This window comes from Lissotriton helveticus, chromosome 4_1 (assembly GCF_964261635.1).
Source record: "Lissotriton helveticus chromosome 4_1, aLisHel1.1, whole genome shotgun sequence".
Lineage (NCBI taxonomy): Eukaryota > Metazoa > Chordata > Amphibia > Caudata > Salamandridae > Lissotriton > Lissotriton helveticus.
The window spans coordinates 786,338,667-786,352,004 of record NC_136063.1 but is presented as its reverse complement, the minus strand read 5'-3'; the positions used below and the strand labels follow the sequence as shown (position 1 = coordinate 786,352,004).

General features: G+C 49.8%; 1 protein-coding gene across 1 annotated transcript in view; it reads left to right on the top strand.

Moving 5' to 3' along the window:
* Positions 1-12,115: 12,115 nt before the first annotated feature.
* Positions 12,116-13,338, top strand: part of RIOK3 (RIO kinase 3) — a 32,990-nt gene continuing 31,767 nt past the window's right edge. The window contains exon 1 of the mRNA XM_078687421.1: positions 12,116-12,305. The gene's annotated coding sequence lies outside the window, so the exon portion shown is untranslated. The remainder of the gene's footprint in view (positions 12,306-13,338) is intronic.

The following is a 13,338-nucleotide window of genomic DNA, read 5'->3' as shown; positions in this document are numbered from 1 at the left end:
TGGGAGAGGGAATCTCCCGAAAACCGTTAATAAATAATAGGATTCAGTGGGGGAGAAAAATAGGTACGACGGCTGCGTTACCTATCCTTCACTGTTTGCAAAAAGGGAAAGAGCCTACTGTTTCTCCGCGTGCAGACAGTGAATCTCCAAATAAGTTAACAAAGAGTAATACTAGTATTTCCTAAACAATCAAGCAATTATTTCGCAACTCGTCGTGTTTACACGACCTTACCCGGACCGCATGGACAGTTTCTTGTCTTCCGAATCCAGCGCCCGTTCGTCCTCTTTTTCTCGTATTTCTCACGGCACTCCTAATGGTTCCCAGTCAGGACCGTAGATCACTCGAGAGAGGTCTGTTCGGAACTAGTGAAGTTCGGATGATCGGCTGCCAGACGAGGGTCTATTGGGCAAGAGCTCTCCCGATCGTTGCAGTCGTTCACTCTGTCGTCGGGACCTCTCCCACTGGATCCACGAGTCGCTGATGGGCCCCACGCTTGGGACGCCAATTGTGAAACCTAGGGTCGGGGACAATCGATATTTGCCCGGCGGTATTGCCTCTGTAACCCACGAATTATTAATCAATGAAGAGGCAGGCGCTGGAGACTGGAAAGCAGGAAACAAGGTTTATTCTCTCCGGAGGAGAACACAGCAAAACAGACAGCCGGTATCGTTCTGAGGTGCTCTAACTCATTTCTGAGGCCTGGCCCCTTATATACAGGTTTTTGTGGTTTTATTACAGTTTACATACTCATGGCAATGCTTTGATGTACGGAAAGACATTCCCGGAATCCCCCCTTCGGGCCCGTTCCCACACATATTTACAGTAGAAGTCCCCACCCTGGTCACAACAGGTGCTGATTATCGCGCAGCTGGATATTCCGCCAATTCATGGAATGCGGGGTTCGATCGGATCTCATGGGGTGGGGGCTTTGATCAACTCGGGGGTCCTTTGATGAGGGAAGCTTTCTATTGTACGGGGAGGGGCAAGGAATAGTATCGGCAGAGCTGGGTGTCGGCCTGGGAACGAGGAAGACAAACGGGCACACGGGGAAAAAAGGGGTTTGCATCAAAGGGCCGGGGACCATGAAAGGAAAGAAGGGAGGTGTTGCGCTGGGAACAGGATGAGGTTCTGAGGCAGAGCCGCGCTGAAGAGGGGTTTATGGTTCAAGGCAGGTGCGAGCAGGGGGGTTGGTCAGCGTGCAGGCTTGGTGAGGGGGAAGGGCTATGTCGGGGGCCAGTGGCATGCAAAAAGGGCTGTTCTGATCAAGGCATTTTAAAATGGCGGGCGCGCACGAAAAAGTGTGGCATCAGGGGGGGAGGCAAGATGGCGCAGATAATGTTCACCAAACCGTACTAATTTTCCACAAAGGGGGAGCAACAGACAGCCTCTGGGGAGAAAGTCAACTTGCCGCATACTAAACAGGAAACAATGGAAAAGAAACTCGTAACTAACCAAAAGGGCGAATCTCCGGAGGAGCATACGTCCAAACTTCAACAGGATCCACCCTCAGTAGAGGTGGGAGGTCAGCGTAGTGGCAGTCTAGCTGGGAGTGCTGTCAACGACCCAAAAGCCCGCGGACAGAAATTACTCCAATGTGTTCCCCTATCCGGGGCCCTTAGAGCGATTGAGATGTGTTCGGTACAGCTGAAGAGCTACGGTGTGCCAGGACTGCTCGGCCCGCCCTCCAAGGGCCTCTCTATGCAGCAGGCGCCTAACCACCTCCCCAGTCAGCGCGCCGCAACATAGCTATGGTGCCTTATCAATTCTGCATTCTAGGCTTGCGCAAGGCACCGAAGTCTGTCACTAGCCCCAGCAGCGCGCCGCAGCCAACATGTAAAGGATATAGCGAACATTCTGAGAAGCATAGGCAGAACAATAGTCCATCAGATGTCCATTATCAGTCACGCTATGTAATCAGCCATCTGCGGCGTCACCATAGGTAGAGTAGTGGCGTCTGACAGCACAGTGGATGGCGAGGACGATCCGCTTGCGATCATTTCAGCCGGCAGCCTATAGTCTGCGCTCTCGGTAGCGTCCACCACTCCCAGCGTTGCCACCGCCTCGAGTGCCTCCTGCCACTTTTGCCTCATCTTCTCCGGGCTGGTTGCTGCCAGTCCTGGGCCCACGGTCCTCCGGGCCTCCCTCTTCCTCCTCCTTTTCCTGGAGTGTTGCTCTTGCCATCCGCCCTCTTCTGGGCCTGCCGGTCTCGTCCCTGACCATTGTCCGGTCTCTTCCAGCCAGTCCCAGACATCAGATGGAGCTTCAAAGAAGCGCGTGCCCTCCTTGGTGACCACTCACAGGCGGGAGGGGAACAACAAGCAATAGGGTAGGTCCAGCTCCCGGAGTTGTTTCTTCACTGCCAGATAGGAGCCGCGCCGTTTCTGCACCGTCACCGTGTAGTCCGGGAACAGCATTACGCGGCTATTGCCCACCCTGAGGTCGCTCAACTTCCTGGTCTCGCGGAGCACTGTGTCACGGTCACGGTAGTTGAGCAGCTTGAAGAGAAACGGGCGAGGTCTGGCTCCTGGCCTCTGGGCCTGCGCCGGCACCCGGTGCGCCCTTTCCACCACGAAGTGCGGGGACAGCGCTCCAACCGGCATGATTGACCGCAGCCAGTCCTCAGTATACCTCTCAGGGTCTATCCCTTCTTCTCCTTCTGGCAGGCCTACCACTCTGACGTTATTGCGACGAGAGCGCCCTCTGCATCTTCAGCGTGGTTCTCCAGCACGTGCACTCTGTCGACCAGGTCCTGCAGAGCCGAGGCATGGCTGAGCACCACTGGCTGCAGTTCTTGAACCGTGCGACGCTGTTCTGTGACAGAGTCCGACAATTTGCGATGGTCCGCGTGAAGAAGCGTGAAGTCAGACATGACTTTGTCCAGGCGTGCTTCCAGGGAGGTCTTGGTTTGCGCCAGTGTGGCGCCTATGCGTTCCACTGCCGCCAGAACAGTGTCCATTTTGGCTGCCAAGGTGGCTTCAGGCTCCACGAGTTTTCGCCTCTGTACTTGCATGAGATCTGCGCCACTCGCTTCTTGTTGTTTCGCCGTGGTCTTGTCTCGTAGCCTGCCCATTACTAACTGCTGCGCCGTAGGCATCAACACGCCAGTCTCTGTGCCTAGTGATGGCCTGAGGGGGGTCCACCTCGCTCAATCGGGTGGCGGTGCACGTCAAGCAGGCGGGGAAGAAGCCGCCGCGTTAGCCTTTTACCGTCGAGCGTCGCGCACGAAGCAGCCAGGGCCCAGCGGCCGATCAGCCCAGCCTCTGTCAAATAGTGCTCGCCCCGTCCCAATGAGGCAGACGGGCGCAGGCTATATTCCGACCTCAGGGGCGCCCCCTTCTCAGCCACACAGGGGGGTTTCACTTGTCCAGGTCCCACCTCCGGCTCCACCTCAGTGTCTAGCAGCGGCGGCGCGTAAGGAGCGGCCAGCTCAGTCCAGGGGCAGGGGCCGCACACCACAGCACTGTTCAAAATGGCACCTGTGACAAAATGGCCCCTCAGCATTTATGTTGTTTGGCCAGGCACAATGCCTCTGTCTCGCAACACCTGCCCTCCGCTGTTATGTAGGGACTCCCAGCCCTTAGTGAAGCCCCTAGGACCTCCTCAGTCTGTAGGCGGTATTCAAAATGACCAGCCAGCAGTGTCTCCTGAATCGACAGTTCACCGCGTGGCGGCGAATAGCGTCAGCCACAACCCCCAGAGAGTGTCCGCGCCAGTCAGTCGTCCCTCACCAGGGCAAGGCTCAGCTCTACAGTTCGCCACCAGCTCGCCACAGCATGCCACAGGCTTACCGCCTTTGCCCGTGTCGAAGAGTCTTCCAGGCCATGTATTTGCCAGGGGAAGCTCGCCGCGGTCTGCCTCGCCACCTCCTGCCGCGCCGCCTCCGGGGCCGGACCCGCCAGCAGCCGAGTCTCCGTCTCTCCCTCTGGTGCCCGGGCAGCGTAAGCAGTGCGCCCGGAGCGGGTCTCTTTGCCTCTCCTCAGCGCTTCCCACCCGCGCCGCACCTCCGTAACTGCTTGGCGCTGGTCAGTGCCACCACCCGGCTCGGAGCCTCTCAGGTCCGCTCTAGGCGCCTCTCGCCGTCTGCTTCTCTCCCCGTGGATCACCTCTGGCAGCCGCCGCACCATACAGGCATTCACGGCACCGGACAAGCCCGGCCCCGCGCGGCTCCGCCAACTCTTCGCCAGACGCCGTCTGCAACGTTTGACTCTTGGGTGAGTTTTCGCGCCTTTCCAGCTCCCACACGCCGTCGCCGCACAATGTCCGCTCCTCCACTGCCAGTGACTCGTTTCTCGCCTCAATTCTCTCTCCCAGACTCCACAGTCTTTTCCGCAGCCTCGCCACCCGGTAATCAGGAGTTGGGAACACTTTGGCAGGGGAATTTCAGGACAATTCAGGGCCCGCAGGACGGAGCTCTAGAGAATCGCATCCGCCCTGTTTGCCTGGCTGGCCACGCCCCCCTTGGGCCACCTGAGGTGTTGGGGAGATAGTGTTGACTGAACGAGGGGCATTGTGGAGGTGAAGAGCTGCTGCGGCCGGCGCCACTTGCTGGTTCTGTCTGAGGGCTTGTGCCACCCCACTAAGAACACATGTATGAGGGGGTGGTGTGAACCCCGGGTGCAGCTGTGCGGGGCGACATGGCGCAGCACGAGAACAGGCGGACCGCTGCAGCCGACTGAAAGGTGGCGAGGTGACCTGTTTTGCGTCGTAAGAGAACTTTTGGTACGTGTCCTAAGGGTGGCCAACACGTCAGCAACGGCAAAGGCTCAGATTCAAGTTACCAAGACTTCTATGATGTCAATCCATGAAAGAGATATTGATTAAACATGTGAAGACGATTGCACCAATAATAATTTAAAATAAAGTCCTACTTGAAGTATCGCTCAGTCCATAATTCTTAAGAAAATCGCCGCTCACCGAGAAGATGAAATCTCCCTAGTATAGCTGGTATCTTACACAGGGCTCTCCCTGTTAACTGGATTCTATCCCGCATAGTGTTCTGTTGCCTCCCAAAAATAAAGAAATAAGTTAAAAGAACAACATCCTTCTTGTAGCATGTCCCCTGGGAAGTGAAAGGTCATATCTGGAAAGGTACTGAGGAAGGTGGTACATAACCACCGAAACGCGCGTCGACCTAGTGCAGAATCTCATGCTTGTCATTGAGATTTAATTTTTTGCAGAGACTTTCTTTTTCTTTTTCATTTAGAACTCTTCCGTATACAGATATTGTGTGAGTGTAGTTGATGTGAGTATGGTTGGAATGGAATGATTGTTGTGAGATTGGGTTGTATCCAGGGGTATTTTTTGTGGATTGTAATTGTTTCTATATTTACTTTTCTTTATTGTGCATGTATCTAATTCAAGTAACAATGTACTTTTTGATGGTGAATTTTTTATGATGTATGCACATATAAATGTTATGAAATAATGTGACAAAAAAGAAAAGAAATACCTTTTTGATATATACAAAGAATGAAATAAGTTTATTTTTTTTAAAAGGTATAAAAAGAAATGTTTTGCGAAAATAAAAAGAATAGTTAATTGTTCTTGGTTGTCACTAGTGTTCTTTAAAAACTGATACATTAAGAATTTGAAGAATGTCATTGATGAAGTACTATGGTCAATGAGGGAAAATTTATACTTTTGGCAAAGTGACCGGGGGCCTAGTGCATCGGAAGACATATTTTTTGGGGGGGAGTTTTATATAGCGCGAAATAGACCCGAAGATTTCAGGTATCAGAGCGCTTTACTGGAGTACCAGTTTCGTTACACAAGAACACATTCATCTTTTTGTTAGGCAAGGGGAGATTAAGTGATTTTTCCAGAATCACAGGATGTTGAGCATCGTGCCGAGACTCGAACCTGGTTCCCCAGCTTCGAGGTCGACCGCTCTAGCCATAAGGCTACATCCTCTCCCCACATTGCCCAGTGTGCGTCCGTCGGAGATGCGGCCTATGCAGCATTTTGCTGGGGCTCCAGTGGTGAAGGGTGACACTAAATTGATGCTGCTTGAGAGTACCTGGAGGGGCGCTTAACATTGTAATCTACCCTACAAGTCCACTAAATATACAGAGAGCGCCCAGCTGTACGGTGTTTGTTTTAGTCCCCCAGTGCCGCCCTGTGTGGTATGACTGAGATGAAGAGATTGGGCCTAAATCGCTTTTTGAACTGGAAGTTAGAGGTCTAGTTGCTGGGGGACAAGAATGCAGGTGCCGGAACGTGCCCCCCTGAGTTGTTAGGACTTTGGTCTCTCTGTGAACAAGAAGGGTTATCCCCCGTGGTTGGACGCCCATGCAACACGACCCCATGCACTCCCCTCTGCTATATTATAAGACTTGAAGCAACGATGGGGAAATCCAACAGGACCAAAACCTCCCTCACTTTTGAGGCTAACCAGGTCACCAAATCTCAGCACGAAACCCTCTTGGACCACGAGCAGGACCCTCAGCCCCAGGGTGCATCAGCGCTAGAGAGCATGCTTCTAGCCATACAGCAGAGTTTACAATCCATAAACGGCAAGATGGATATCCTGAATTTGTGCATGGGCCACATGGCAGACAAGCTAGACAAGGAGACAGTGTGCATAACAGTGGTGGAGCAGCGCAATTAGACTGCTGAGGACAAACTGCAGTCCGTCTCCATGAAGTGCCAATACATGGAAAAAGTGCTGGCGGTCATACTGGCCAAAAATGAAGATATGGAGGTGCGCTCCTGCAGGAACAACTTGTGCATCACAGGTGTCCCGGAATCCAACAAAACTGGCAAGATGGAACACTTTTTAGAAACCATGCTATACGAAATATTTGGAACAAACTTGACAAAGATGCTGGTGGTGGAAAGCGCGCACATGTCTCTTATGGCTCGGCCACCTCTGGGGACACCTTTGCGCCTAATTATAGCCAAACTACTCAATTACTGGGCCACGGTGCTCCGTCTGTAATGGGAAAAAAAGAAGAAGCATATAATATCAGGGTAATGACATAGGGTTCTTCCCCGACTTCACATCTGTAGCGCAAGTTGCGTGCAAACAATTTCTACCCATCAAAAAGAGACTACAGCAGGTGGGAATACCATAAGATATGCTTTACCCTGCTAGATTGTGCACGGTGGGATGCAGAAAATACTGGCCGTACCTAAAGCAGCATTTGAGTATGTTAAGAAACTCACCTCAAACTCTCATCAGCAGTCTGGATCGGAACTGGATGAAGTTGGCAACTAAATCAACACTTTTCTATTGACGCCGGAATTTCATGGCACTTGACCACACTTGTCTCCATGGGTGTGATTGCACTGGGAGGTGTGCATGCTTGGAGGAGGCCATCCCACTCCTTGTGACATGGGGATCACATAGTACACTTAAGTCATAGTTGCTATGGCCTCCCCTGAGGCTCTGTAGTTTTGCCTGAGCTGTTGTTTGAGGACTTTGCACTGCCTGAGTGGCCTGCACAGATACCATTCGGCACAGCAGGTCCTACACCTAATATACAACATGATACTGCAAAGCTGATGCACCATTGTTACTCCTGGCCACCTCCGTCCACATGGAGACGTACTGAGCCTCTAGCTGCCCCTAAGAGGATACACCCCATAGGACTTTATATTGTTAGGCAGCGTTGACTGATGTGCACTTTAATGTTTTTGTTTATTCGTATGTCTTGTTTTTGTTTCAGGATATAGAGCTGTCTATGGCATGTTTGGGATGCTGAAGAGGGTAGGGGAAGAGGTTCTGTTGTTCACTGTTTTTGTTACCACAAATTTGCTACTCTTTGCCATTTTCATGGAGGATACCATGTATTGCCTGGTAAGATGCTGAGCTCGGTAAATGACTGTGGAATCTTGCAATGTCCCTTACCCCTGGTCGCATATCATTAATACCATGGACTGTCCGGGGGCTTAACAACCCCAGGTACGTGCATACTTCCCGCCAGTGTATGGCAAGGACTTGTTTGGCTAGTAAAAGGGCAAGATTAGCAAAGCGGGGATTCTCCCTCTAGGGAAAACCCCAGGGCCGTGGCCTCCCAGAAATTCAACATTTTGAGTTCTGTAACCATGACCAGTGTGGTGTGTATTGCATGCCAGTAGCTAGCTATACTAGGGAAGGACCATAGCATGGGTTAGAGGCCAACCGCAGGGACCCAGCATCTGGTGCAGGCAAGGCCGGCCTTGGGGAACATCAGTTCAGTCAGGATGGTGTGAGATAATCCATGTGTAACACCATATATTGAATAGTTTTAAAGAATGCATTTCATGAGACAACCTAGGGTGACATTAGAGCTTTGGAGCACTCAGCGTCATAAAGGGGTCTCGCCAGATCCTCCTCCCAGGCAAGACGAAGTTGAGTGAGGTGAATACATGTCTGCTCTCTGATTGCCTTGAAAAGCCATGTGACTAGGTGGCTCCCTCCCCCCATTACATATAAGGTATGTATCATGGCATGGGTAGGAGGTTCTTCGTCTACTATGCGCCATAGAGACAGAATCGTCGCCAGTACCTGCCAATGTAGCAGAAATTGGCCAGGCGGGATACCATGATCCTGCCGTAACTGGTTGAATGTAAGAAAATGAGTATCTTGGAAAAGCCCACCCACCTTATGAATAGATCGCTCAGGCCACCCGGTCAGCTGATTGGCCTCTAAATGTCCCAGGGTTCCAGGGAGGCCTTGGAGGGGGATAATGTGGGAGTAAGGGAGTATCTGACTAGCCAGCTGGGCAATCCGGGTGATGCACTTCCTTGCCACCCATAGATGGAGGAACCAGGGGCGATGCAATTTTAGGGTGGAGTAGAGTAGCTGACCGATGGTATGCAGGTGAAGACAGAAAGTCAAGTGTCAGGCTATGTCTTCTGATAAATTGCTGCAGGATTGGAGTTTACTTTTCTTTCTATGACTTCTCAGACTACAACATGAGAGCAGTTTTTAAAGTGAATTATGTGAAAACCTTGCAGGAGTACAGGGAATGTGAAAGGAAAGGCTCTAGAATATGTTGTTTTGTGCAACACTCAACAAAATATAAAGACCTGTAAATTAACTGTAAGCATTCAGCAGTTAGGAAAGGAACATTTTTGTAATTCTAAAGTGTGCTGGAAACAGACATTTTATTAGGATCAAAACAAATAAAGACACTTTACATAGTGATGCACAACTAATTAATATTCACAGAAACCCTATCCCCATGTATTATCATTTGTGTGCTATATAGTTTTATCGATAAAACTTTGTCAGTGCAAAGTGTCAATGGAAAATGTGCTGTTTGTGAATGACAATGCGCTACAACACGATGCTTTAGTTACATTAAAAAAATCGCCCCTCCTCATGTCCAATAAAGTAGATGGTACAAAAGGGGGTGGTTATGGACGGAGCATCTGAACCAATCAAACACTCACACCCAGTCAACAGATCTGGGTCTAATCCATCACCGTTCTTTAGCCCACTCTGCCACCCCAGTTCAGACATGGCCATATGCAAATCAGTCTGACCCTGTGCCTCATGGGAACAGTCCAGCCCGAACTGACAAGCCATGCCTTCCCTGGACCGGAAACAAGCTTCCGAGGGCCGGTTTCTGGCATTTCATCCGTCTTCAGCCCGGCTTGCTTGAATCCAGTGGCAAAGTGAGCAAGGGACTCACGTCTGAGCATACCCTGCCAACTTATGGCGAACAAAGTGGTACAAAAGTGGGTGGTGATGGACGGAGCATCTGAACCAATCAAACACTCACACCCAGTCAACAGATCTGGGTCTAATCCATCACCGTTCTTTAGCCCACTCTGCCACCCCAGTTCAGACATGGCCATATGCAAATCCGTCTGGCCCTGTGCCTCATGGGAACAGTCCAGCCAGAACTGCCAAGCCATGCCTTCCCTGGACCGGAAACAAGCTTCCGAGGACCGGTTTCTGGCATTTCAGACGTCTTCAGCCCGGCTTGCTTGAATCCAGTGGCAAAGTGAGCAAGGGACTCACGTCTGAGCATACCCTGCCAACTTATGGCGAACAAAGTGGTACAAACGGGGCCATGTCTGAACTGGGGTGGCAGAGTGGGCTAAAGAACGGTGATGGATTAAACCCAGATCTGTTGACTGGGTGTGCGTGTTTGATTGGTTCAGATGCTCCGTCCATCACCACCCCCTTTTGTACCACTTTGTTCGCCATAAGTTGGCAGGGTATGCTCGGACGTGAGTCCCTTGCTCACTTTGCCACTGGATTCAAGCAACCCGGGCTGAAGACGGCTGAAATGCCAGAAACCGGTCCTCGGAAGCTTGTTTCCGGTCCAGGGAAGGCATGGCTTGGCAGTTCGGGCTGGACTGTTCCCATGAAGCACAGGGTCAGACTGATTTGCATACAGCCATGTCTGAACTTGGGTGGCAGGGTGGGCTAAAGAATGGTGATGGATTAAACCTAGAACTGTTGACTGGGTGTGAGTGTTTGATTGGTTCAGATGCTCCGTCCATCACCACCCCCTGTTGTACCACTTAGTTCGCCATGAGTTGGCAGGGTATGCTCAGACGTGAGTCCCTTGTTCACTTTGCCACTGGATTCAAGCAAGCCAGGCTGAAGACGGCTGAAATGCCAGAAAACGGTCCTCTGAAGCTTGTTTCCAGCCCAGGGAAGGCATGGCTTGACAGTTCGGGCTGGACTGTTCCCATGAGGCACAGGGTCAGACTGATTTGCATCCGGCCATGTCTGAACTGGGGTGGCAGAGTGGGCTAAAGAACGGTGATGGATTAAACCCAGATCTGTTGACTGGGTGTGAGTGTTTGATTGGTTCAGATGCTCCGTCCATCACCACCCCCTTTTGTACCAATAAAGTAGATGGGTCGCGAATGATTGTCATTCTGAAAAGTGGGTCATGGGTCCGAAAAGTTTGGGAGCCATTGTTGTACTCACTATAAAGTGTAACTGTGAACACATAAAATCTTGAATGACACATATAAACACGCTAAAACATCAAAATGTCTGTTACAAAGAGAAATCCATAAACCGTGTTACTTGTCAACAGGTTTATTATAGCGATACGTGCACCATCACATTCCAGTCAGCTGTGCAGCAAACTGACTCTGGTTAGAATCCTGAGAATGAATGACAGTTAGTACAAGAAGTATTTCAAAGATAGAAGAAGGGGGAAGGGGGAGAGAAGGGAAATACCATCATTTGATTACAACACATATCCCTTTGATGGGAACAAAAGACAATGCAGTATAATAAATTGTACATAAATAACTCGTACCTTGTGGTTGCTGCTTCAGAATCAGAATGAAACAACCATACATAAATAACTCGGAATCTTAGTGTTGCCATCTAGATATAGAAAGGAAAATATACATTCCACAAAATTGAGAACAAAGGGTACTATAAGTCTGGATAACATGGACAGCTCGCACAAAGTATACAGCTTAAAACACTTTTATATATGATATTCATTCCATCCATGTTATAGTGTCCATCTTTCCGTGTAAGTGAACTCATTATATGTAAGCCATTTCGGGGCAGAACATCTTCTTCTCATTCTATGGGAACGTTCCTTGTCATGTTACATCCCATCAATAGGCTTTCTTGGAGGAGGTACGATTCTCTCAGATACTTTTTTCCTGTTGATTTACCACAGACTCTCTCTTCAACCATGAGGTTGTTAGTTTTATCCTAGGTTTCTTACCTTTGAGGGACAAAAAAGGGGGGAATGCCATCATGTGATTACGTCACACATAAGCAAGCTGAAAACTTAGCAGCTACACCTATCTAACACAAAACACAATGGCTGAAATGCTCTGTAAGTACAGTATAAATATTATTTTAGGACTTGGCTAACATCAGATTTAATGGTTGAAAAGCCCCTACATTAAATATTACAAACAATTAAGTAAACTTAAATGGTCTTGGCTAACGCCCGAGCTAAACAAATATAACCTGGAATGACTCATACTGAAGCTATCTCTCCACATTGGCTGCGCCTCGTGACTGCCTCTAACAGAAGCTCAGCTATTGGCAGGCCACGGTGCTGCGTCTGTGACGTCGACACTCCCTGTCACCCTTTGGACCGCATACAGTGACAAAGCCCTGGCAACAGGCGCCGCGCCCTGTCTAGCGAGAGTGCGTGCAAAGGAAGTGCGTCATCACGCCTCCCAGAATGCCCGTTCCGCCCCTACTGTCTTAATATTTCAGTGGAGCTGTCAGGACCTGTTACGGCCATTTCCATCTGGCGCTCGAATAGCACTCTGCTCGGATTACCACCTCGCACCGGCCTTACCATCAAGCTCAGGTCACACCACCGAGCCCGACCTCAGCCAGCGCTGCCAATACTGGACACCACCACGCCAGGTAGAGTGCCCTCAAAGAAATGGTCACCAGTCAAACGTCACTGTGTTCACGGGAGGCCAGTGGTGTGCCCGGGCATGCCCGGCAGGGGTGCGGCCTTTAACCGGCTCATGATCACGTACACACTCCTGGTCAGAACCCAGTGTCACATGTCTGATAAAAAAGAGTAACTTGTTATTTTTGTGGTGACGATGGGAGGAAGAATAATGTCGTGTTCTATTGCTGATAATCTATTCCTTCGTCGTGTTTATTATGACGGCGGAATACCACTCCGTTTTCTTGATGGAAACGACTGATTGAAGTATCTTTCCATCCGGATGAAGGTGACACATTAGTATCTTCGTTGTGTTGGTTGTTACATAATATGGTGCCTTGTGGTACATACTTGTTTTCTCTGGTGTTGATACTAAAGTATCTCCCAACACTTTCGTGATCGAGCACCATTTGATATTCCCATCTCTGCTTTGGAAACTTCACATACTTTCCAACCGTACAAATAGCTATTTTACAGACCGTTTGATACCAGTTTGCTTGCTGGTTTGAAGCGCTGGAATAGTAGGTGCTCAATTCAGTTGTATTGGTTTAACGACCCCAGAAGGATATAAAGCTGAGTTGGCCTTGTTAGACCTCGATGTCAACAACGAGCGTCATATCACTGATCTTGTTGAGGCAATAGTGCCCCCCCATGGGAAATGATAGAAAGTACCGCCTAATGCGAGGCTGTTGGTGTACACAGAATACACCCTCCTTTGTAGACCATGACAAAGTATTGCTTCCGCACTGAAATAAACCGATTGAATGACTGATCGGATATCTCTCCCTCTTTAGGTCTTGCTAGATTATTCTTACTTTCTTCTTGGTAAGGGCAGTTGACTCGAAACCATTTTTTGTTTGGTCTTAATTATGTTTTTAACACCCCACGTTTGCATTTGTGTATATTACCTTGTATGAGAATACCTTTCCTCTAATATGTTTAAAGTGGATTGTAACTTCCGTGTTAGGTACTTTCTGATGTTGGCAGTTAGGGAAAATATAT